Source organism: Malaclemys terrapin, chromosome 16, assembly GCF_027887155.1.
Source record: "Malaclemys terrapin pileata isolate rMalTer1 chromosome 16, rMalTer1.hap1, whole genome shotgun sequence".
Lineage (NCBI taxonomy): Eukaryota > Metazoa > Chordata > Testudines > Emydidae > Malaclemys > Malaclemys terrapin.
In genome coordinates, this window is record NC_071520.1 from 33,401,841 (window position 1) to 33,424,429 (window position 22,589).

General features: G+C 45.3%; 1 protein-coding gene across 1 annotated transcript in view; it reads left to right on the forward strand.

Moving 5' to 3' along the window:
• ZNRF3 (zinc and ring finger 3) overlaps window positions 1-22,589 on the forward strand; it is a 203,524-nt gene that overhangs the window by 122,508 nt on the left and 58,427 nt on the right. The gene's annotated exons all lie outside the window — the stretch shown is intronic.

Here is a 22,589-nt window from a genome sequence, read left to right on the forward strand (position 1 = left end):
AAGCACCTACAAGATCTCTATCAAGCATTCTTAAAACTACAATACCCACCTGCTGAAGTGAAAAAACAGATTGACAGAGCCAGACGAGTACCCAGAAGTCACCTCCTACAAGACAGGCCCAACAAAGAAAATAACAGAACACCACTAGCTGTCACCTTCAGCCCCCAACTAAAACCTCTCCAGCGCATCATCAGAGATCTACAACCTATCCTGAAAGATGATCCTTTACTCTCACAGATCTTGGGAGACAGACCTGTCCTCGCTTACAGACAACCCCCCAACCTAAAGCAAATACTCACCAGCAACCACACATCACTGAACAAAACCACTAACCCAGGAACCTATCCTTGTAACAAACCCCGATGCCAACTCTGTCCACATATCTATTCAAGTGACATCATCATAGGACCTAATCACATCAGCCATACCATCAGGGGCTCGTTCACCTGCACATCTACCAATGTGATATATGCCATCATGTGCCAGCAATGCCCCTCTGCCATGTACATTGGCCAAACCGGACAGTCTCTACGCAAAAGAATTAATGGACACAAATCTGACATCAGGAATCAAAATACTCAAAAACCAGTGGGAGAACACTTTAACCTGTCTGGTCATTCAGTGACAGACCTGCGGGTGGCTATATTACAACAGAAAAACTTCAAAAACAGACTCCAAAGAGAGACTGCAGAGCTAGAATTGATATGCAAACTAGACACAATCAACTCCGGTTTGAATAAGGACTGGGAATGGCTGAGCCATTACAAACGTTGACTCTATCTCCCCTTGTAAGTACTCTCACACTTCTTATCACACTGTCTGTACTCGGCTAGCTTGATTATCACTTCAAAAGTTTTTTTTTTTCTCTTAATTAATTGGCCTCTCAGAGTTGGTAAGACAACTCCCACCTGTTTATGCTCTCTGTATGTGTGTATATATATCTCCTCATTATATGTTCCATTCTATATGCATCCGAAGAAGTGGGCTGTAGTCCACGAAAGCTTATGCTCTAATAAATTTGTTAGTCTCTAAGGTGCCACAAGTACTCCTGTTCTTCTGAATCTCAGGAGATTCCCTTGCATTCTGCCAGGTTGCCTCTTGCATTGGAGTGGGTGTATGCGTCTCAGGAAGCTTGGTACTGATGACTGCCATTTCCAGGAGTAATGGATGCTCTTCTGACAAACAAGTTGTGAAATGTAATGCAATGTTCAGTAAGTGCACAGCCCAAGTCTCTCTGGTGGAGTGAGCCTGTTGTTTCCCAGATCCCAGGCTCTTTCATTCATCCATTCTCCACCCTTGCTTCATAGTACTGTTTACATGTACATAGTGCATTTTTCTTTATAGCTAGATGAGTTGTCTCTCTGCACAATAGTCTGTTTTGCTATTGGATCCACATCTTGCAGATGTAGTTGATGGATCCTTGTTGCAGGCGCCCCATGCTGCAGCTAGTGTTAGGAGGCATAGTGATGCACACTATTAGCGACAGCCCATACCGCTTTCCTAGTCCTGCTCCTCGACATATTTGTTCTCCATTCATCTCACCTGTGAGATGCCTTTCTTGGCTAAGCTGGTAGGAGCCAGTTAGAGGACGCTGCACGAGGGCTTTCTGTCAGGCTATGTCTACACTGGCAATTGAGCAATAAAGCTTTTGTTGTTCAGAGGTGCTAAACCTCTCCATGCCCCTCCCCCCCCAAAGAAAAAAGTTTTGCCGCAGCAAGTTTGTGTGAACAGTGAATGCCACTCATTGAGGGTGGAAGTATTTTGTCGGAAAAAGTGCCGACAAACAGCAGCTACACTGCCTGACTTTTAGTGACATTGCTGTGTTGACACGGCCATGTTGCTAAAAGCTGTGTAGTGTAGACAAAGCGTCAGCCTCTCTAGGTAGTATGTGTCCACTGGACAGAACCCCTCAGAGCTTTTAACCCAGCTGCCTGCTGCTGGAAGGGAGAAGGAGCTTCCTATCCTTGCTTCCCATCTTCCCCAAGCCTCCTGACCTTTCAGTCGGGAGGAGGTGGGGAAAGGGGCTAATCTACCCTCACTGTCCTTGCTGGCTGCTGCTATACATCTTTCTCTATGACTAGTTCCAGTGCCTGTGTCTGCTTGTCATAGCTCTTCTCTAAGGAGCAGAACTGATGATTCTTTAGTTTCACTGCTGCCCATAGGGTTCTGAATTGTAGCCAGGAAACTGACCAGTCTTGTTAACTTCACTTTGCTGCTGCTACTGCCATGGAGAGCTTTGAGCAGAGTTCCTAGAGATGCACTGTAACGGTCAGTGCTCACATCATATTTGGAAAGCTTTCTTCAGGATTTAATTATTTAAGTAAATAAATAGATGGTTGAGGCCTCCCCGTTAGCCCGGACAAGTTTTTTACTTTCTACTGGCAAATTAATTTCTCAAGTCCAGCTTGTCTGGAATCATGAAGATTCTGCTTTCTTATTTAACAAGGCCTTTTTGCTCTTTGTCCTCTGAATTACATGCTTCCGCTTTTCCTAACCCTTTACTGAGGGCTGTAAGAGATGGATCTAGTGGAGAAATCTGCTCCTGTTCTTTGCTCATTTATGTGTGCTCATCTTGCTAAAGTCTGTAGTTCAGCACTGCACAAAACATAATATTGTGAGCGGAGAGGAGTACATGCTGGCATGCTTTGGCAACTTTTGGGTGACACTGAGTGGACTTGTGTAGATAGTAAGGAACCCCAAAGGGTCACTGACACACTCAATACTTTCTTTCTTGAAATTTTATGTAGTTTATAATAGCATACTTCTCTTTTCCAATTTTCTGTTCCTGAATGGGAGCATGTACTAGACATCTAGTGCTGGCCACTGTTGGAGATATGATTGGACTAGACGGATCACATGTCCAATCCAAAATGACAGTGGAAAGTACAGTTTAGTCAAGAGGCGATTTTATAATTTATTTAGGCTCATCAACCAGTCTATCTAGTGATGTATTGTGGAATGTGTTTCTCTGAAGTTTAATTCTTCCTGAATACGCTCTAAAGGCTTATCTACATATGGAAACTTACCAAAATAGCTATTCAGGAATGATTATTTCAGTATAAGCCCCCATGGGGATATTTTGAAAGTTATTGGTAAATTTCCATGAGTAGATAAGTCTTGAGTCTCCCCCATACTTTTATGTCCTAACTGCTGCTACTGTTGTTTGTTTATATTATTGGTGTATAGGAGCCCTAGTCATGGACCAGGACCCTGTTGTGCTAGGTGCTGTACAAATATGGAACGACGACTGTTCCTGCCCCAAGGTGCTTACAGTCAAAGACAAGAGACAACAAATGGATATAGACAGAGTACAAGTAAGCAGTAAGACTGGTCAGGATGTTAAGTAGTGGTCACTGCATCCTCGGAGGTTTTAACCATTAAGGTTTTGTAGGTATTATGGCAAAGAAGAGATTTGAAGAGGGATTTGAATGTGGGTAATGAGGCAGCTTTGCAGATGTTTATGGTGAGCATGGGTAGTGAAGGCTGGCCTGGTGAGCTGATTGTATGTGAGCATCAACAATGAGAGATGATGATAGGCTGGGTGGGGACTGACTGTAGAGGGCCTTGAAACTGTATACAAGTAGCTTATGTTTGATTCGATAGACAAGGTGGAGCCAGTGGATGGGGTGACATAGTTTTCTTAGCCTGCTGCTTTGACAGTCTTTACAGTAGCATTTTGAATGGATATGGGTGGGGCAAGACTGCATTTCAAGGACCAAGAGAAGGATGTTGCAGTAATCGATGTGAGATGAAAGCTTGGATCAGAATTTTAGCTGTGTGGATGGCTGGGAAAGGCCATAACCTAGAGAAGTTTTGTAGGAAAAACCAGCAAGATTTAGATTGAGGCTGGTTGTGAGGATCTAGAGAAAGTTGACAACCAGGTTACGGGCCTGAATCACAGGCAGGATGGTGGTGGTGGTTGCAATGATGGAGAAAGGAGGTAGTGTGGAGGGCTCTAGCCACTTTCTACTTTCCAGAGTATAAATTCTTTACAGAACCTTAGGAAAGGTTTTGCACAAAATGGGCAAGAGGGGAAATAAGTTACACGAGAATTTGAAGTGAGTGGCAAGTGTGGAATATCAAAGAATAAATTTCAGGTGGTGCTGCCCTCACCCCAACAGCCTGGGGACCACCTGGAGAGTGCAGCAAAGTGTTCTGCAGTGAACTTCTCTGCTCTGATTGCTGAAGACAGACCTAGAGCCTCTAAGAAAAAAAATGGTTGGTTAAACACTTTGATTCCAGTGGTCTGTCACCTGCCAGGGACTATTAGCGTTGAAGGATCTGTTTGTCAGCTTGTGGCTGTGGCCTCTTGGGAAAGTTTTAAATCTGGTTGAGAAGAAGAAACACTGTGCTAAAGAAGTATAATGGTATTTAGAACAAAGTGACTCAGTACATAAATGGGAAGAATTTTCTATTCTTCTCAGCCCCACTACAAGAATCTTTTTCTGGTCTATGAAAAGTAGGTGGAGACAGTTTGGGTAGAGACCGTTTTCTATGGATGGATAGAAAATTCAAGCCTTTAATCTAGTAACAATGTCTTTAAGAGAAGATCCTGAGTTTGTTCATTTGGAGGCTGGTAATACCATGACATCCTACCCTAGCAAACAGGGGGAAAGGACAAAAGGACGGAAGTTTTCCCTTTTAATCTCCAGGACTTTCTGAGGAGATAAAGTTACAGAGTAAAAAGTCCCTCCCTCCTTCCCAGTTCACTGTTTGTCTGCTGTGTAACAGTAACCCACTTAAAACTGCACGGCTCCTTTGAAGTTAATTTAAACCCTCAACAGTGTATACTGATATTGTAACCTTGGATAAAAGCACCACCCAGCTGTGGTTTCAGTTTTGCCCTTTTAGACGTGTGGAAAGTGCCCCAGTATATTTCAAGGATTTTGTGCTGTATACTTCTTAAAGAGATGGGCTATGATTTCAAAGCTCGATTTGATACAGTGTATACCAGGGGACTGTTTCTCTATTTCTCTAGATATTTAACATAGATTCTTTTCCACTAACCAGAGAAAGCAGCTATTATAGCCAAGTTTGGTGGATTTGGAGCAGTTTGCAAACTCCATTTTTATTCATATTGGAAAGACAAAAACTGTAAGCTGAACCTTTTGGGGTTGATGAGCTTTGAGTATGTCGAGGTAGCTGAGTTTGTTTTCAAGGTTTTTTGGTCAGATTCGGGGGGGGGGGGGAGAGGGGTGTTTCCTCTATCTTTCCCCCAGCTCCCTTTCCTAGCTTTATATCTGAACGGAGTGGCTTTCTGTGGGTGCGATGCTGAGTTTAAGGCTTGGTTTCTCCTGCAGAAATTGATATCCCAGCCCCTTAAAGGGAGTAATTTGACCTGCTCATCCATATGAACTAGGCATCATTGTGGACTGAGGTAAGCCAACAAGTAAACAATGTTAAAATGAACAAAATGGAATAGGGTTCAGTACTGATTACCCAATATCTCTATTTTTGAGACAACCTTCTAGGTGATTCAGAGATGGGCTAATGAAAATAGAGACCTGGGAAAACTTCTGTGTTGGAGATTGCTATTGTTTAACACTTATACTGCAGAAGTGAGTCCTCCAGTAAGCCAGGGCCCCACTGTGTACATCATTGTAAATTATCATCCCTGCCTCAAAACGTTTATAAACTAAGGCATTCTGACTTCCTATCTCATAATAGTAGAAAAAGAGACGTTAAATGGAGCATATTTAAAACTGATTGAAGGAAAGGAAATACTCTTAAAATCAGTGCATGAATTAACCTGTGGAACTCATTGCCACAACAGAGGTAATGAACATAGGATTGGAAAAATGATTAGATACTTTATATGAACAACAAGACTATTGATACTTACATTGGGTAGGGTATCAAAATTCAGAAGGAATTTAAACTCTGCTTCAAGATTTAACCCAAAGACTGTTATTTCTTAATTGTCCACTGTGGGTGAGGGGAAGGGCAAACACAGGGTTGTAGTCACTGCATGCAGCAGTAATGACCCTGCTTCTGTGGAAGGGGAGGCTATCCTGGTGATGTACATCCTCCAAGGCAGTTGGTTGCAGACTATGAAGGTGGAGACTACAACCTCACGCCTCACTGACATATACTGATGATTCCTGTGTTGGAACAGCTTCTTGCTCCAGCAACAGAGATCCTGCTGCTACAGCCCCAACCAAGACGAGCCTTGCGTTAGATAACACTACCGCTGCATGGAGTGAGTGACTGAATTCCCCGTCCATCAACGCAACTGCAAGGGTTCCTCCAGAAGTAATGCGGTAGCTGGATGCTTCCATGGTGAAACAGGCAATCCGTGTTCTCCGCCTCCCTCCATTTAGTCAGAATGGATTGTTAAAGGGCTGTGATACACTCTCGGGGTCCTTAGAAAACAGGAGCTTTGGCCTGTCTCAAGGAAGCAGACAAAGAAACTTCATGCCCAGGAGTCCCTCTTTTTTCCATCGCACTGAATCCATCCTTCCCTGACATTAAAGCCTAACCAGTGATGCCAAGGGAACCTAAAGGGGAAATATGACCCTAGGCCTGATACTGACTTCAAATGGGAATATCTCTTTAGTGATGGGAAGTGCAATAGTGTGGAGTACAAAGGTGGTGGTCATGCAAGCCTCTTGGTTCTGAAAGTGAAATTCTATCCCCTCATGATGACCTGTAATACACAGTTCCATATCCCTGTCAGATGTCTTCTCTGCATTCCTGTTGCAAGAGGAGGCACCTCCAGTGCATGGAGATTGCAGTCTCTCTGCCTTGTCCTAGATGGCTGTCTTTCTACAGGAACATGCATTTATGAAAGTCTCCTGATTCCAGTCCCAGACCAGGTCAGAATCCTCACCTGAGAAGTTAAAATAATATCAGTAATGTTTTTGACTTGTGCTAGATGACTCATGTGGTGGTATTGTGAAAACACATCAGTGATTCTGCTTCCACAGGAGGACTGCAAAGATTCCTATTCCCCTTTCAACTCTTTCTTCCTCTGCTTCAAACTGAGGGTACCAGACTTAATTCAATCGATGGAGCTGTGGACTTGCCTCAGCAAGTTTGAACTGGGATATCCCATGTTTAAAACTGGAAAGGATCCTCATTACCAGCAGTACTAGAAAACCAGTTGACACAGGGTGTTCTGTCGAAATAGGAACAAGGGAAAAGTAAGTCCAACTGTTTGGAGCTCAGGGTAAGAATGCTTGCTCCACTGCTCTTCCAACTAGTAGTGCAGCCTAAGCATGTTTTAGTCCTTATGACAACAGCATGGTGATTGCATACTTGAATAAAGGGCGGGAGTAGGCTTATTCCTCTCAAAAAGGAGTCCCACAAGCTGCTTAACTAGGTGGAAAATCACATCGTTCTATCTGGACCCCCCATGTCCAGGGAAGATAAAGGCTCTATACTGTAGGAAATGTAATCCTTTTGAAGGACTTCCATGTTGAGACCTAATAGGGAGACTGAGAAATTTTTGTAAGGCAAAAATTCAGAAGTGAAGGCAATATATACTACCCCACAAATGACCTTTTAAAAAGCTTTCTATGTATTCCATTCTTGGCAAAGATTAATAGGAATATTATTGGCAGAGGCCACGGAGATCAGATGAAGACTGGTGCACCCCAGTCAAATTGATAGATTCCTGACCACGTCACTCAGTGACTAGTTGTGCATCAAGATTCCCGTCACAGAATGTACTGGGCCCTTTAAGAGGGAATTGCTCCAGCACACCTCTGATTTGTTAACAGCCTTGATGGAGCCTGACCGAGGATAGGTGTCCTCAATAAAGAGCCAAAGGGGAACAGGAAACCGGGAGAGGTAGCATAGGAAAAGAGTAGAGAGTGAGCATGCAGGGAAGATGCTGGCACGGAGAGAGTTTGGATGACAGAGTCAGAAGGTTGAGCCCCAGCCAGGCAACCCCTGAGAGTGGCAGTTGAAGCAGAGAGGGAAGACAGATGCCCTAGGAAGGAGGAGCAATATGTAAATCAGAAAGGACCAGGGAGAAGAGCAGCCCAAGCCCCAGAAGGAGGGCTGTGGAGTTCCCTTAGTCAAGATGGAAGAGGGTTGGGCCTAGAAGGTCACTGAAGACTGCATGTAATATTAAATAACTAGACCCCACCCAGAAGGGTTAATTTTGTTTGAAATATTGTGGACTGTGCAGTTCTTAAGGGGCCCTAAGGTGGGGGAAAGGGAGGCAGGGTGCTGCAGAGTGACCGCGGCCCAACAGGGGGCACTCAGGAGGTGGCTGACTACTTAACAGCTTGGAAATTCCAAGGAAGGGACATGCGCTCCTTGGGATAATTCGAGGTAGACATTCTACTCTCATTCAGTAAAGAGCCCACCAATATTGCCTTTGGGGCGGTATAGACAAAAATTAGCTATAGAGCTGTGAATGTGAAGTGTGTTATCTACTGCAGAAGGCCAGGTTGATAATGAAACTCCATTATGTTACCAGATTCCTCAGAGTCATACAGCCGTTACGCCTACCAGTGATTCAGATTCCTTGCAAGATGCTAGACCTGTGTGCACCACAGGGCTGTAACTAGCGTGTGCGAGCAGGGCAGCTGCCCAAGGCGCAAAGCTGCAGGGATGGAAAAATGACAGGAACAAAAAATACAGTAGGGCGTGTAAAGATGCTTGCTTGCCCAGGCACTAAAATACCTCGTTACGGCTCAAATTTTGTAAGGGTGTGGGGCACCAATCTTTTGTAACTCTGTGCTCAGTCTCTTCACTTTCTCACTTTTAAGGTGCTTTGCTCTAATGCCAGCTCAGAGAGTATTGTCAATAGGAACACTCTTAATAGAGTCAGATTAGGATAGAAAGTAGTTCTGAGGCCAGACCCACACCTTCATGCCAAAGATCAGTTAACTCATCAGAAGTAATTAGTGTATCTTTCTGTTAGAATCTGAAGTATCCTTATTGATGGAGTGGTACACTTGGCATGTCAGGAGAACAACTTGCCTCAAGAGGACTGAACACTACAGAAAAGTTAATTGCACTCATAGTACTTTACCAGCCAGCAATCAAGCAAGCATGCCTCCAAGGCCCTCACAGCAAGATGGTTCAACACATACATAGTGGAAGCCTGTGCAGTGACCCAGCCTCAGCTAGGCTGTGCCTACTATGGGGAGAGTCAGAGGCAAACAAACTCAACCTTTAACCTTAAATTTTAAACTTTATAAAGGAAAAACCCAGACATTTGGCAGGTACAATAAAATAAAGTGACATCAAATACTTGTTTAGGAAAATAAACTGTAAATTACAATCACAAAAGTGTTTCAACAGCGGTGCATCACCTCAAGAGGGAATTAGGTCCTCCTCTCCCTGGCTCCAAAGTCTAGCTTCACCCCTGCTGTCCTGCTTTTGTGTCTCTCCGTCTTGCAATGTTCCTTTGCTTCAACACTTCAATGACTGCACCTCTTTCCAACAGGTCCACTGGCAAACAGCTCCTCACCTGGAGGGCCACACCCATTCCTCAGGTGCCCAAACTCTATTCCCTCTGTCCATGTTTCAGTGGTCACTCTCACCAGTCATAAGTTCTGTGCCCCTCACCACCAGGCTCCTTGCACATAGCCTTTCACAGACCAGGTTCCTCTAACACCGCTTTCTCTGTCCAAGCCCCTTTTCACCCAAGCAGAGTCTTTTTGCTGCCCTCTTCTCTAATAGTCTTCCAACTGGCCCTTTGGGCAGATTCCAAGCCCCCTCCCCAGCTTGAGCTGCCCTCATTGGCCATGTCTCTCCCCAGGACAGCATTCTCTGTCACTGCACCACAACTGCAGCAGCTGCTAGGGCCAGGGCCATGGTTTCTAAATCTTCAAGGCCAGATGAGCCACTTCACCTAAGAGCATTACTGCTCAATCCACCAAGTGGACAAAGAGAATTAGATACTTTGTATGAAGAACTGTGCAAGGAGGTCACTTGATCATCCGCACGTTCGACACACTACAAAGTATTCATTCTGCCACATCATGATGTAGTGTGTGTGGTAGGAGAATCTTCTAGAATGTGGTGCCTCAGAAATCCAATAGCCTGCTTTTATTGACGTGATGTTCTGAGAACCGGTAGTTCCCATTGACTTTTGTTAGTGTTTTGTGTGTTCTGCCCTTCTGAAAATCAGGCTACTGTATATTGCGTATTAGTATCACTATCCTCTCCCCAGAAGGCTTTGACAGCTGTGAACCATCCCACTGTTTAAAAAAAAAAAAAAAAAAATGGAATATCAATGGAACTTCTTGATTTTTGCCTAAACTTCCTTTTTTGGACCCTTCATGCCCCAAAACATGTCCCTATTCAGAGAATTTACTAAGTCCAGAGCTAAGGTACATTTCTTCAGGCCTATTGTCAGTAGTTGAAGGCTCTTTTAAAGATGGGTATTAGATATTACCTGTTTCTAGTTACTGATATCTCAGAAAAAGATGATTTTGAATTCTTATGGATCAGGGTTCTAACAGATAAATCACAAGATGGGGTTCTAGTTGGTGTCTGCTATTGACCCTAGATCACACCAAGGGAACAGGATCACCATTTATAATGTACCCATTTATGCACCTATTTATAATGTCTAGTGGTGAGGGGAAAGCTGAGTTATGATGGGAGGACGTCAGTCTGAGTGACACAGGCTGGTGGCGTCATGCTGTCAGTACTAAAACATCCTCAGAATTTCTAAATATTATAGATGAGTTTCCTAACTCAGAAAGCATTACAGCCAACAAGTAGGCTTGACAAATGGCTTGTCTACACAGAGCAGTAATGCACGCTAGAGAAATCTGATTTCTTAAAGCACACCTGTGTTTTGCATTGGCCAACGTAGATACCCCTGAAGCTGTGAACTTAATGGGTCCCTAGTTGCATTAATGTAGTGCTGTTTACGATGTAAATGTGTATTAGGGACCTTTTAACTTGCACTAGAAGGGTCTATACAGGCCAGTTAGCATGCAACACATTGGTGTGCTTTAGATATCACATTCCTCTAGTACTGCTCTGTGTAGACAGCACGAATAGGAATTGACCACAAAACTAAAAATTTGTACTAGCTTAGGTACAAGTGATCATAACTTGATTACATTTGTTATATGCAAACAGAATAAAGTCTAAGCATGCATATATATAGACAATTTCCTAAAGTTGAAAGCAAACTGAACCTCAGTCAACTGGGAGAAATAATTTAAACAAATATTGAAATGATGATTGGGAGCTGTTTCAGAATATATTAGTAGATGCCCAAAAAGTCACAATTGAGGGAAAGCCACACTTTGAAGTGAAGGCAGGTTAAAATAAATAAATTAAATATTAAAACACACACACACACAAGAAAGGGGATGTTGACAATTAATATAAATCTGAAGTTCAGAATCATAGAAAATTTATGATGGAGGAAAAGGACAGAAGGAAAGATCTATGGGCAGCACAGCTTAAGTATATTGGGAACGAAATTAATCCTAACAATGGTATTACTAGATGGAAATGGAAGAATATCCAATAATGCAGAAAAAAGTAGAAGCATTCAAAAGTATTTCTGCTTTGTATTTGGAGGAAAAAAGATGCAGTTACAACATATGATGATGAGGAAAAACTTCCAATAGTCATCTTGGAGGGAGGATGTTACCCTGCAGCTACTAAAGTTAAACACTTTTAAATCACCAAGTCCAGATAACTTCCATCCAAGAATTTCAAAAGAGCTGGTCAAGGGCTCTCTAAACTGTTAATGTTGACTTTTCAATAACTCTTAGAACTCTGGGGAGGTTGCTGAAGACTGGAAGAAAGCTAATGGTGTGCCAATATTTTAAAGGGTAAACAGGACAATCCAGATATAATTAAAGGCCTGTCAGCCTGACCTCGATCCCAAGCAAAATAATGAAGTGGCTGATACCTTTCTTTATTAATCTAGTGCGGTAATATAATTAATGCCAATCAGTATGGGTGTATGGATAATAGATCCTGTCAATTTAACTTTCACTTTCTTTGAGGTTACAGGTTTGGTCAATAAAAGTTGATGTAATATACTAAGACTTCTGTAAGGCATTTGACTTGATACCACACAACATTTTGATTTAAAAACTAGAATAATACAAAATTAACACAGAAAATGTTAAATGGATTGAAAACTGGCTAACTGACAGGTCTCAAAATGTAATTGTAAACAGGGACTCATCGTTCAGCTGGTGTTTTTCTAGTTGGGTCCTACAGGAACCCGATGCTTTGTAACACTTTTTTATTAATGCCCTGAAAGAAAACATAAAATCATCATTGATAAAGTTGGCAGATGACTGAAGAGTGGAGGAGTGGTAAATAATGAATAGGCTAGGTCAATGATACAGAGTGATCTAGATTGTTTGGGAAACTGGTGCAAGCAAACAGTATGTGTTTCAGTATGGCTGAATGTAAATGTATGCATGTAGGAACAAGAATGTAGGCCATACTTACAGGATGGGGAACTGTAAGCAGTGACTCTGAAAAACATTTGAGGGTCATGGTGGATAATCAGCTGAACATGAGCTCAGTGTGTTGATGTGGCCAAAAGGGCTAATACAGTCTTTAGATGCATAAACTGGAATCTTGAGTAAGGATAGGGAGGTTATATTCCCTCTGTATTTGGCACTGGTGTGACCACTGCTGGAATACTATGTCCAATTCTGGTGTCCACTGTGAGACTATGCCCCCATATTCTTCAAAGAGAATATAATCATTTTAAGTGATTATAAGGGACAGCAAACAGATCAAAGCAGATTACCTAGCAAATAAAACAAACACAGAATCTAAGGTTAATATACTAAAGAAACTGTATGGACAGAACCTGGCCGGCAGCGGGCTGAGTGGGGCCGGCTGCGGGGGGGAGGGATAGCTCAGTGGTTTGAGCATTGGCCTGCTAAACGCAGGTTGTGAGTCCACTTAGGGATCTGGGGCAAAATCAGTACTTGGTCCTGCTAGTGAAGGCAGGGGGCTGGACTCGATGACCTTTCAAGGTCCCTTCCAGTTCTAGGAGATAGGTTTTTTTTTTTTTTTTTAATTAATGGAGATATCCTAAGCCCAAGTTTAAAAAAAAAAAAAAAAAATTGTTATATGACATGACAGGGGTCAGTAACCTTTGAGAAGTGGTGTGCCAAGTCTTCCATTAATTTAAGGTTTCACATGCCAGTAAAAGGTTTCGCGTGCCGGACCGGCAGAGTGGGTGGCAGACGGAACCCCAGACAGTCAGCGGGCTGAGCCACTCAGCCTGCTGCCGGTCTGGGGTTCCGTCCGCCAGCCCCTGCCAGCCAGGGTCCCGGCAGCCGGCCTAAAAGGCTGTGGCCCTTTTAGAGATGAAGTGCATATTCCAGAGGCAGCAAGACAAAGGGAGGGTGTCGTAGGGTAAATACACCCTGTCATGGAGTGTTAGGTCAGGGTCAAGGTAGCTACTCTCTTGTGCAGGGCAGCATGGCCTAATGGCCAGAGTCAATAGGGCTGCCCTTCTATGCAGGACAGTATGACCTAGTGATCCAGAATGTTTAATAACTGGGACAGCTCTGCCATTAATTTCTATGAGACATTGGTCCCCTGGTCAGTTAGTATCTTCCGGGGTATTCCTACTCAGGTGAAGATTTTTAGAAGCTCGGCAGCTATTGTGGGGGCCATGGCCATCTGCAACGGCATGGCCTCGGGGTACCGGGGCACATAGTCCACCACTATGAGGATATACTGGCACCCGATCCACTCTTCTCCAGAGGCCCTATCAGGTCCATACCTATCCACTCAAAGGACCCCAACTACAGGGAGTGGTATTGGGGGCACCTTAGGTGTCCCCTTTGGGTTGGTATGTTGGCGCTCAGGGCAGGAGGTGCAGAAGTCCCAAACTTCGCTGTAGACACCTGGCCAGAAATCCTCCCTGCCACCTCTTGCAGGGTCTTCTCACTCCCCAAGTGTCCCGCCCAGGGCATTGAGTGCATTAGGTGCTGGGACCTCTGCAGGACCAGCAATTGCTGGAATTCTTCCTGAGTTTGAGGTTCCTTACCCAGCTAGCAGAGGCAGTCATCATGCACCTCGAATTGGGGTGCTTGAGGTTGTCATTTGCCACCACCATCCTCCTGCTTGAGATCCGCCATGTGTTCCCCAGCTCAGCTCAGACTCAGGTCCCTCTGCTTCCTTAGGAAGTCTCAGTCAATGTCCAGTCAGCCTCCGCTGGCACCTCTGCCTGTGTGGGGGTGTATATTGGGGTGTCTGGCTGGATGGAGGGGCCTTTTCCCGAGCCGTCCGGGCCCTTGTTACGCAGTAGTTCCCTGCCATTCACCCACAGAGATACCAGGAGCGTAGCTGGGCCCCTTTTTCTTGCCTGGAGGCTGGCCACCTACACTTGGTCATAGCTACCCTGTTTCCCCGAAAATAAGACATCCTCCGAAAATAAGGCCTACTTACAGTTTTGCCTCTCGTTGTAATATAAGGCATCCCCCCGATAATAAGACCTCCCCGATAATAAGGCATCCACCGATAATAAGGCATTTTTCATTTCTGAAAAATAAGACATCCCCTGAAAATAAGACCTAGCGCATCTTTGGGAGCAAAAATTAATATAAGACACTGTCTTATTTTCGGGGAAACAGGGTATGATGGCCAGGGCCCCCCCGGCTGGTGGTTCTGATCTCAAGACTGCAGGTCCCTCCAGGCAAATCTTCTCTCCCCCATCTATCCGGGGGTGACTGGTCGATGGGACGCCTTCTTGCTGGTGTTCATACAGTTGCTGATGGCCTGGGTTGGTGCCGAGGGCTCCCTATCTTGGGACTGCGTGCCCCCCGATCCATCAGCTGATCCCAGCTCCCCAGGCTCTTCAGATTATGGGCTCCCGTCTCAGACGCTTCAGCATTCAGGTATTCCTCCATTAAGGAAATGGCCTCTGCGAGGGTAGTTAGGCAATGTCCCTGGACCCACTCCTTCCCCCCCACCAGGAAGGATCTGGGTGAACTGCTCCAGTGTGACCATTTCCTCCACTTGGGCCCCGATCAGCTCATTGCCCCGGGGCAGGTGAGGTGGTTGGTCGCAGCAGCGTCGCCATCTTCTGTACCAGGCATTCCTGCTGCGCCTGCTGCTGGGCGGCCATCTCCCATACCAGCTGCTGCCACTGCTCTTGTTGCTCTGGACCAGCTGCTCCTGCATGGCCATCTGTTGTAGCAGCTGCGTCTGCGTCTGCTGCTGCTGCTGCACTGCCTGTTGTTGCTGACTTTCCAGTAGCCATTTCAAAACCTTTTCTGTCTCTATCTTTAACAGACCAGAATGGGGGGTGGGAAGGTTTTCTCTGGCCCTCCTTGGTGTGGAACTTTCAGCAGGTTCTGATTGTTGACAACTGGCAGAGACCACAGGCATGGGGTGTTGGTGTCGGGGTCAAGGTGGCTGCCTTTCAGCGCAGGGCAGTGTGGCCTAGTGTCCAGAGTCGGTAGGGCTGGCCAGGGAACCCTCACTGTTTAGGGTCCCACAGCCTCCTGGCTGGGGCAAGTCAGCAACAAGTTCAGGTCTTGTGGCCAAATGGGAGCACGCCACCACCCAGTGGTGGAGCTGGCGGCCAGGGGTAGGGGAACCAGTCACCCTACTCCACCATGTCCCAGCCAAGGGCTCTATCAGTGGTGAGTGGTCACACCACTGGGTGAGTGGGATCATACCAAAACACACTGAGTCCGCTCCCGGTACCCCCTTGGATCAATGTCTGGTTCCACTGGACTACTTCTTATCCTGTCTTCCCGCTCCATAGTGTGCAGGTCCTCAGTCTCCTTGGGGTGCTAGGCAGGTGAGATTTCCAGTGACTCCTTTGCCCCGTGGGCCTCAGAGCTGGGTACTCGCTGGGGTCTTGGCGTGGCTTATCATAGGTTTGCATGAAGGTGTCCACTTCAGCCTTCAGCTCTGCTGGATCCACCACTGAAGCTGCATAACTGGCGATCCACTTGCGGATGGATCTCTGTGGCATGGGGCTCTGATAGCTTCTGGGCAGGTGCCTGCAACACATTTCCGCTCTCCTTCCCAGTCAGCCCAGTCTGAGTTGGGCTACTCTCTTTTATGGTCTGCCTCCAGTTGGAGCATGCCCAGCAAGGGCAAGAGGGTGCAATGCTCCTTGGCCCACAGGGTATGGTTAACCCCACAAGGACAGTGCGGGGTAAGTACACCACATCACAGAAGGAGATGGGCATGAGGTTAGGAATCTTGGCATGAGGGGTGACGGGCAGATATGGGAGGTGTAGAGGATGCAGATGGAGGGGAGGCCAGGGTTGGGCCAGTTGTCACCTAGATGCTAGGAGAAGGCAGAGGGAGATGCAGATATGGGATCTGGATTTGTGCTTGTGTTGGTGGGAAGGCGATTGGGGTGGAGAAGGGAAGAGCACTAGGTAGAGCTGGTGGAAACTGTTAAGCAAATGGAACTGGAGCCAAGGGGGGGATGGAGGGAGGAGAACAGTACACACTACAATGCAGAACAGGGGTTTGGGGAGATCTATGACTGAGTGGCAGATGGAACAAGATTTAGACAACATAAATGGGAACTGATAAAATCAATGGAAATTAGTTGAGCAGTCAAATGAGAGGTGAGTGACCATGGTGAAGGATAGTTATGAGATGCTCAAATGACGGTTGAGTGAAAGCAGGAGCTGAAAGATGTGGCAAAGGGATGTTGGATGCATCTGAGGACTCAAAAGCAGGAGGCAAAGAGGATGGTGGAGAAGTGAGGGAAAGTTAGAGATTCCCAATCATGAAGTACATTGAAATTAAAAAAAAAAAAAATCATTAAGGTTAAAACTTACAGTAAGATAGTAGGGTGATCACCATATAAAACCCTACAAATAAAAATACCCTCACTTTGTTTCTATAGATATTATCACTGGTATAGATGCAGTTAACTTTTTTTTAGGTTTTTAGCTGCCTTAATATTTATGATTCACGCTGTGGTTTCTAAATCTCTGTAAGATGCCACCAGTGATGCAAACACATTTAAAAACTCTGTGCAGCAGGGAGGCAACCAGGAATTAAGAATCATAGAATATCAGGGTTGGAAGAGACCTCAGGAGGTCATCTAGTCCAACCCCCTTGCTCAAAGCAGGACCAATCCCCAATTAAATCATCCTAGCCAGGGCTTCGTCAAGCCTGATCTTAAAAACCTCGAAGGAAGGAGATTCCACTACCTGCCCTCAGATAGAGACAAGCACCTACAAGATCTCTATCAAGCATTCTTAAAACTACAATACCCAGCTGCTGAAGTGAAAAAACAGATTGACAGAGCCAGACGAGTACCCAGAAGTCACCTCCTACAAGACAGGCCCAACAAAAAAAATAACAGAACACCACTAGCTGTCACCTTCAGCCCCCAACTAAAACCTCTCCAGCGCATCATCAGAGATCTACAACCTATCCTGAAAGATGATCCTTTACTCTCACAGATCTTGGGAGACAGACCTGTCCTCGCTTACAGACAACCCCCCAACCTAAAGCAAATACTCACCAGCAACCACACATCACTGAACAAAAACACTGACCCAGGAACCTATCCTTGTAACAAAGCCCGATGCCAACTCTGTCCACATATCTATTCAAGTGACATCATTATAGGACCTAATCACATCAGCCATACCATCAGGGGCTCGTTCACCTGCACATCTACCAATGTGATATATGCCATTATGTGCCAGCAATGCCCCTCTGCCATGTACGTTGGCCAAACTGGACAGTCTTTCCGCAAAAGAATTAATGGACACAAATCTGACATCAGGAATCATAATACTCAAAAACCAGTGGGAGAACACTTTTAACCTGTCTGGCCATTCAATGACAGACCTGCGGGTGGCTATCTTACAACAGAAAAACTTCAAAAACAGACTCCGAGAGACTGCTGAGCTGGAATTGATGTGCAAACTAGATACAATCAACTCAGGATTGAATAAGGACTGGGAATGGCTGAGGCATTACAAACATTGAATCTATCTCCCCTTGTAAGTATTCACACTTCTTATCAAACGGTCTGTACTGGGCTAGCTTGATTATCACTTCAAAAAAAATTTTTTTCTCTTACTTAATTGGCCTCTCAGAGTTGGTAAGACAACTCCCACCTGTTCATGCTCTCTGTATGTGTGTATATATATCTCCTCAATATATGTTCTACTCTATATGCATCCGAAGAAGTGGGCAGTAGCCCACGAAAGCTTATGCTCTAATAAATTTGTTAGTCTCTAAGGTGCCACAAGTACTCCTGTTCTTTTCACTACCTGCCTAGGTAACCCATTCCAGTGCTTCACCACCCTTCTAGTGAAAAAGTTTTTCCTAATATCCAACCTAAACGTCCCCCACTGCAACTTGAGACCATTACTCCTTGTTCTGTCATCAGGTACCACTGAGAACAGTCTAGATCCATCCTCTTTGGAACCCCCTTTCAGGTAGTTGAAAGCAGCTATCAAATCCCCCCTCATTCTACTCTTCTGCAGACTAAACAATCCCAGTTCCCTCAGCCTTTCCTCATAAATCATGTGCTTCAGCCCCCTAATCATTTTTGTTGCCCGTCGCTGGACTCTTTCCAATTTTTCCACATCCTTCTTGTAGTGTGTGGCCCAAAACTGGACACTGCACTCCAGATGAGGCCTCACCGATGCCGAATAGAGGGGAATGATCACATCCCTCAATCTGCTGGCAATGCCCCTACTTATACAGCCCGTTAGCCTTCTTGGCAACAAGGGCACACTGTCGACTCATATCCAGCTTCTCATCCACTGCAACCCTTCGGTCCTTTTCTGCAGAACTGCTGCCTAGCCATTCAGTCCCTAGTCTGTAGCAGTGCATGGGATTCTTCCGTCCTAAGTGCAGGAATCTGCACTTGTCCTTGTTGAATCTCATCAGATTTCTTTTGGCCCAATCCTCTAATTTGTCTAGGTCCCGCTGTATCCTATCCCTATCCTCCAGTGTATCTACCACTCCTCCTAGTTTAGTGTCATCTGCAAACTTGCTGAGGGTGCAGTCCACGCCATCCTCCAGATCATTAATGAAGATATTGAACAAAACCGGCCCCAGGACCAACCGTTGGGGCACTCTGCTTGATAATGGCTGCCAACTAGAAATGGAGCCATTGATCACTACCTGTTGAGCCCGATCTAGCCAGCTTTCTATCCACCTTATAGTCTATTCATTCAGCCCATACTTCTTTAACTTGCCTGCAAGAATACTGTGGGAGACCGTATCAAAAGCTTTGATAAAGTCAAGGAATAACATGACCACTGCTTTCCCCTTATCCACAGAGCCATTTGCATTAGCCCTGCTGCATAGGAGGGTAAAATTTGGGGAAACGCTCCCTTTCATCCCTCCAATGTCTGCACCTTTGGCTGATGGAACATCAGTAGTCTTCCATGCAGGTTCCCCTGGATTCCTGCTACATGAAAGCACTGATTTGCTGTATTCATCTTCTGGTAAACTGTTTTCTATCTTCTGTGTAATCCCTTTGTCCCCCCAAAACTGTGTTGGGACTTTGTCACTCCCAGACATATTCTAGTTCTGGGGTTCAGAAGTTCTCATGTCTTCTACTGAAAATATCTCCTAGCTGTATGAACATGTTTACTAGGAGTCCCTGTTACATGCCCTATTCAGAGTAAATTCAACATGCTGCTGTTCTTATAAGTGTGTAGCATTTGGGATGTTCTGGTTTTTGAGCTCAGTTCGGAATCAGAATCTGCCCCCTCGAAGACCCATGATTTTTGTACAGTATGGTAACAGTTTCATCTTGGAGTTGTAGTTAACTTGTCAGCGTGCTTCTCTTTTACATATAAAAACTGAGAATTTTTCACCATAGCTTTTACCTTGCTAATACCAAATTCTGTTTCATATCAAAAAATATCCTGAGACCCTATCTAGACTCAGGTAGTCAGGTAATGAGCAGGACAGCTGCTCTTCTTACACTAGTTCGGCATAAGATTCAAAATTTTTCCATTCCCTGATACTCATTAAGTACCATGTTGTGACGAAGTGGGAATTCTATGTTTGGTCTCAGAGACATGGGGAAGGGAGAGGTCTGAGCCTGAACAGGTCATCATAAAGGACTGGCTGAGGTCGACTCCGTATTAGTGGAAAATCTGAGAAGACACTGGAAAACCCAGTCACCAGGACATTAACACCTAGCAACCAACAACCTAGAGGGAGATGAATTTTCCCCACCCCGCATCAGGGAACCCGAGGAAAGACCCCAGCTCAAGAACAAAGAACTGGAATGTATGGGGGGTGGGGAGATAGTGTTGGCTTCTGGAGGAATCTGACTGGGGGCCTCTCACCTGGGAACTGACTAAGGAGGTCAGATAAAGCCAGAGAGCCAGAGACTGAAAATGCAGTTGCATTACAGCTTGGCTGGGGCTCAGGGCTGACCAAAATGAGCTATGCTTTAACCTTCATTTCTCTGTGCTAACCTGTGGACTTCCTGTGCTGTGTTCTAGCAGATTAGTAAACCCAACTGTTTTGACATCACTGCCAGAGTCTCACTGTAAATATTTGGGAAGGTGCATTAAAGAGTGTACAAGTCTCTACCAGGAAACTCTCTCAGTTGGACATGCTGAACAGAGCTCACCGTGTGAAGCAGGAGTGCTGAAGCCCAGAGGTTCAGTCTGAGATGATGGTGAGGCTGCGTGGCCTACCCTGTAGGAAGAGTGAGGTGCCTTGGGGGCCTGGCACAGCAAAGAGGTTCCTCCAACAGACTGCTCCAAAGCTGGAGATGTAGCACCGATCTTGTAGCTCTGTGACCGGGCCCTCTTGCACCACTACATACAAGAGTTTATTAATAACCATGTTCCTTTGTTTGATGGATTTGCCTCTTTCTTTTCCTCCTCCTGTTGTAAATGTTTTTGTTAGGGAGACACTCCTTGAATATTTTACTCTTCAGAAAATGAGAATATTCACCATCCCACTAAAAGTCTATTCTATGCTGAAAAATTTGGTGCTTGAGTTCCTGGGTGGTCGCTCTGTCACACCAATAACACACCTCATGCACTAGGGCTCGCAGCTCCCAGCAGTGCACAGATGTTCCAGCTACTGTTTGGGGTAGACTTGCTTCGAACTGGCTAACTGACAGGCCTCAAAATGTAACTTGTTAACTGGGGATCATCACTGAATGGGTGCATTTCTAGTGGTGTCCTGCAAGGATCAGATCATGGCCCTACACTATTCTTCCAAGTCATTGGTAGTGTTAAATAGCTATAGTGTTTGTTTTGCTATACAGGAAGAGGGTGTAACTATAGCACTATATTCACTCACAAAAACTTTAATGCAGAGTTAAGGTAGTCCAGTGGTATTTTGTGCCCTTCCAGAACATTAAGTCAATCAAAACAGATTTTTTAAAAACTAGGAAATACAGAGTTACGATACACACCCATGCAACCTTAACTCTGCCCTGCTGGAGCCTCTGGGGATTATCTGCATGCACTCCAATTGCAATTACTATATTATATGTAGCTGTATGAAGTGGAGGGATTAGTTGGAGCAGCTTGTCAGAGCTGTGATTTTGTGATATGAGGTGATCTCAGGGGCTGTGCTCCTCTAGGAGTGTGTGTGAGCCCCTGTCCCTGACTCCCATGTGTGTGATCAAAGGAAAGATGCATAGAGTCATTGGGCTGGAAGGGGCCTTGAGAAGTCATTAAGTCCAGCCCCCTGCACTCAGGCAGGACCAGATAAACCTAGACCAGTGGTCCCCAATCTTTTTCGTCTGGCAGGCACCAGATAACGAGCCACTGAGGACCGTGGCGGCGGATGAGCATCCACTGAAATGCCGCAGACAAGCAGCAACGTCAATAGGCGTCGCCACTGAAATGCCGCCGAAAATCAGCAGCATTTCGGCGGTGACACCTCTGGATGCTGCTGCTTTTCGACGGCATTTTGGTGGATGCTCGTCTGCCGGCCAGTACGCGGGCGCACTTAGATGCCCTGGCGGGTGCCATGGCACCTGCGGGCACCACGTTGGGGACCCCTGACCTAGACCATCCCTGACATGTTTGTCCAACTTCTTCTTAAAAACTTACAGTGATGGGGATTCCACAACCTCCCTTGTAAGCGTGTTCCAGAGCTTAACTTTCTTTATAGTTAGTTTAGCTATTAGGAAAAACTTTCTAAATTTTCCTTGTTGAAGATGAAGCCTATTACTACTTGTCCTAGTCTGGTGGACGTGGAGAATAATAGATCACCATCTTCTTTATAACAGCCCTTATGTGAGGTACTTAGCTGAGACTTTCAGGGACATGGTAGAATGGTCCCACATCCAGTCTGACAGCCTCTGTGCTGTTAAGGAGGACGAAAGTCTCGGGGAAGAAGACTATCAAGCTGGAGTGGAGGGAAACAATCCTATAGCTGAGATCCGCCCTCCAAATGATGTCATGATATCCTCTCACACTGAGGATTCTCCTCCTGGCATGGGAACCCATTGTTAGGAAGAGCCAGGTAATAGTGATGGGGATTTGATTATTAGAATATAGATAGTTGGGTTTGTGATGACTGGGAGAACCATGTGGTAAATTGCAGGGTGTGAAGGTTGCAGATCTCACAAGACATCAAGACAGGCTTATGTGCAGTTCTGGGGAGGAGTTCAGGTACATGCCATGCAACCTTAACTCTGCCTTCTGTGGGTGACCCCCCCCAATACACACATTTATTTGCAC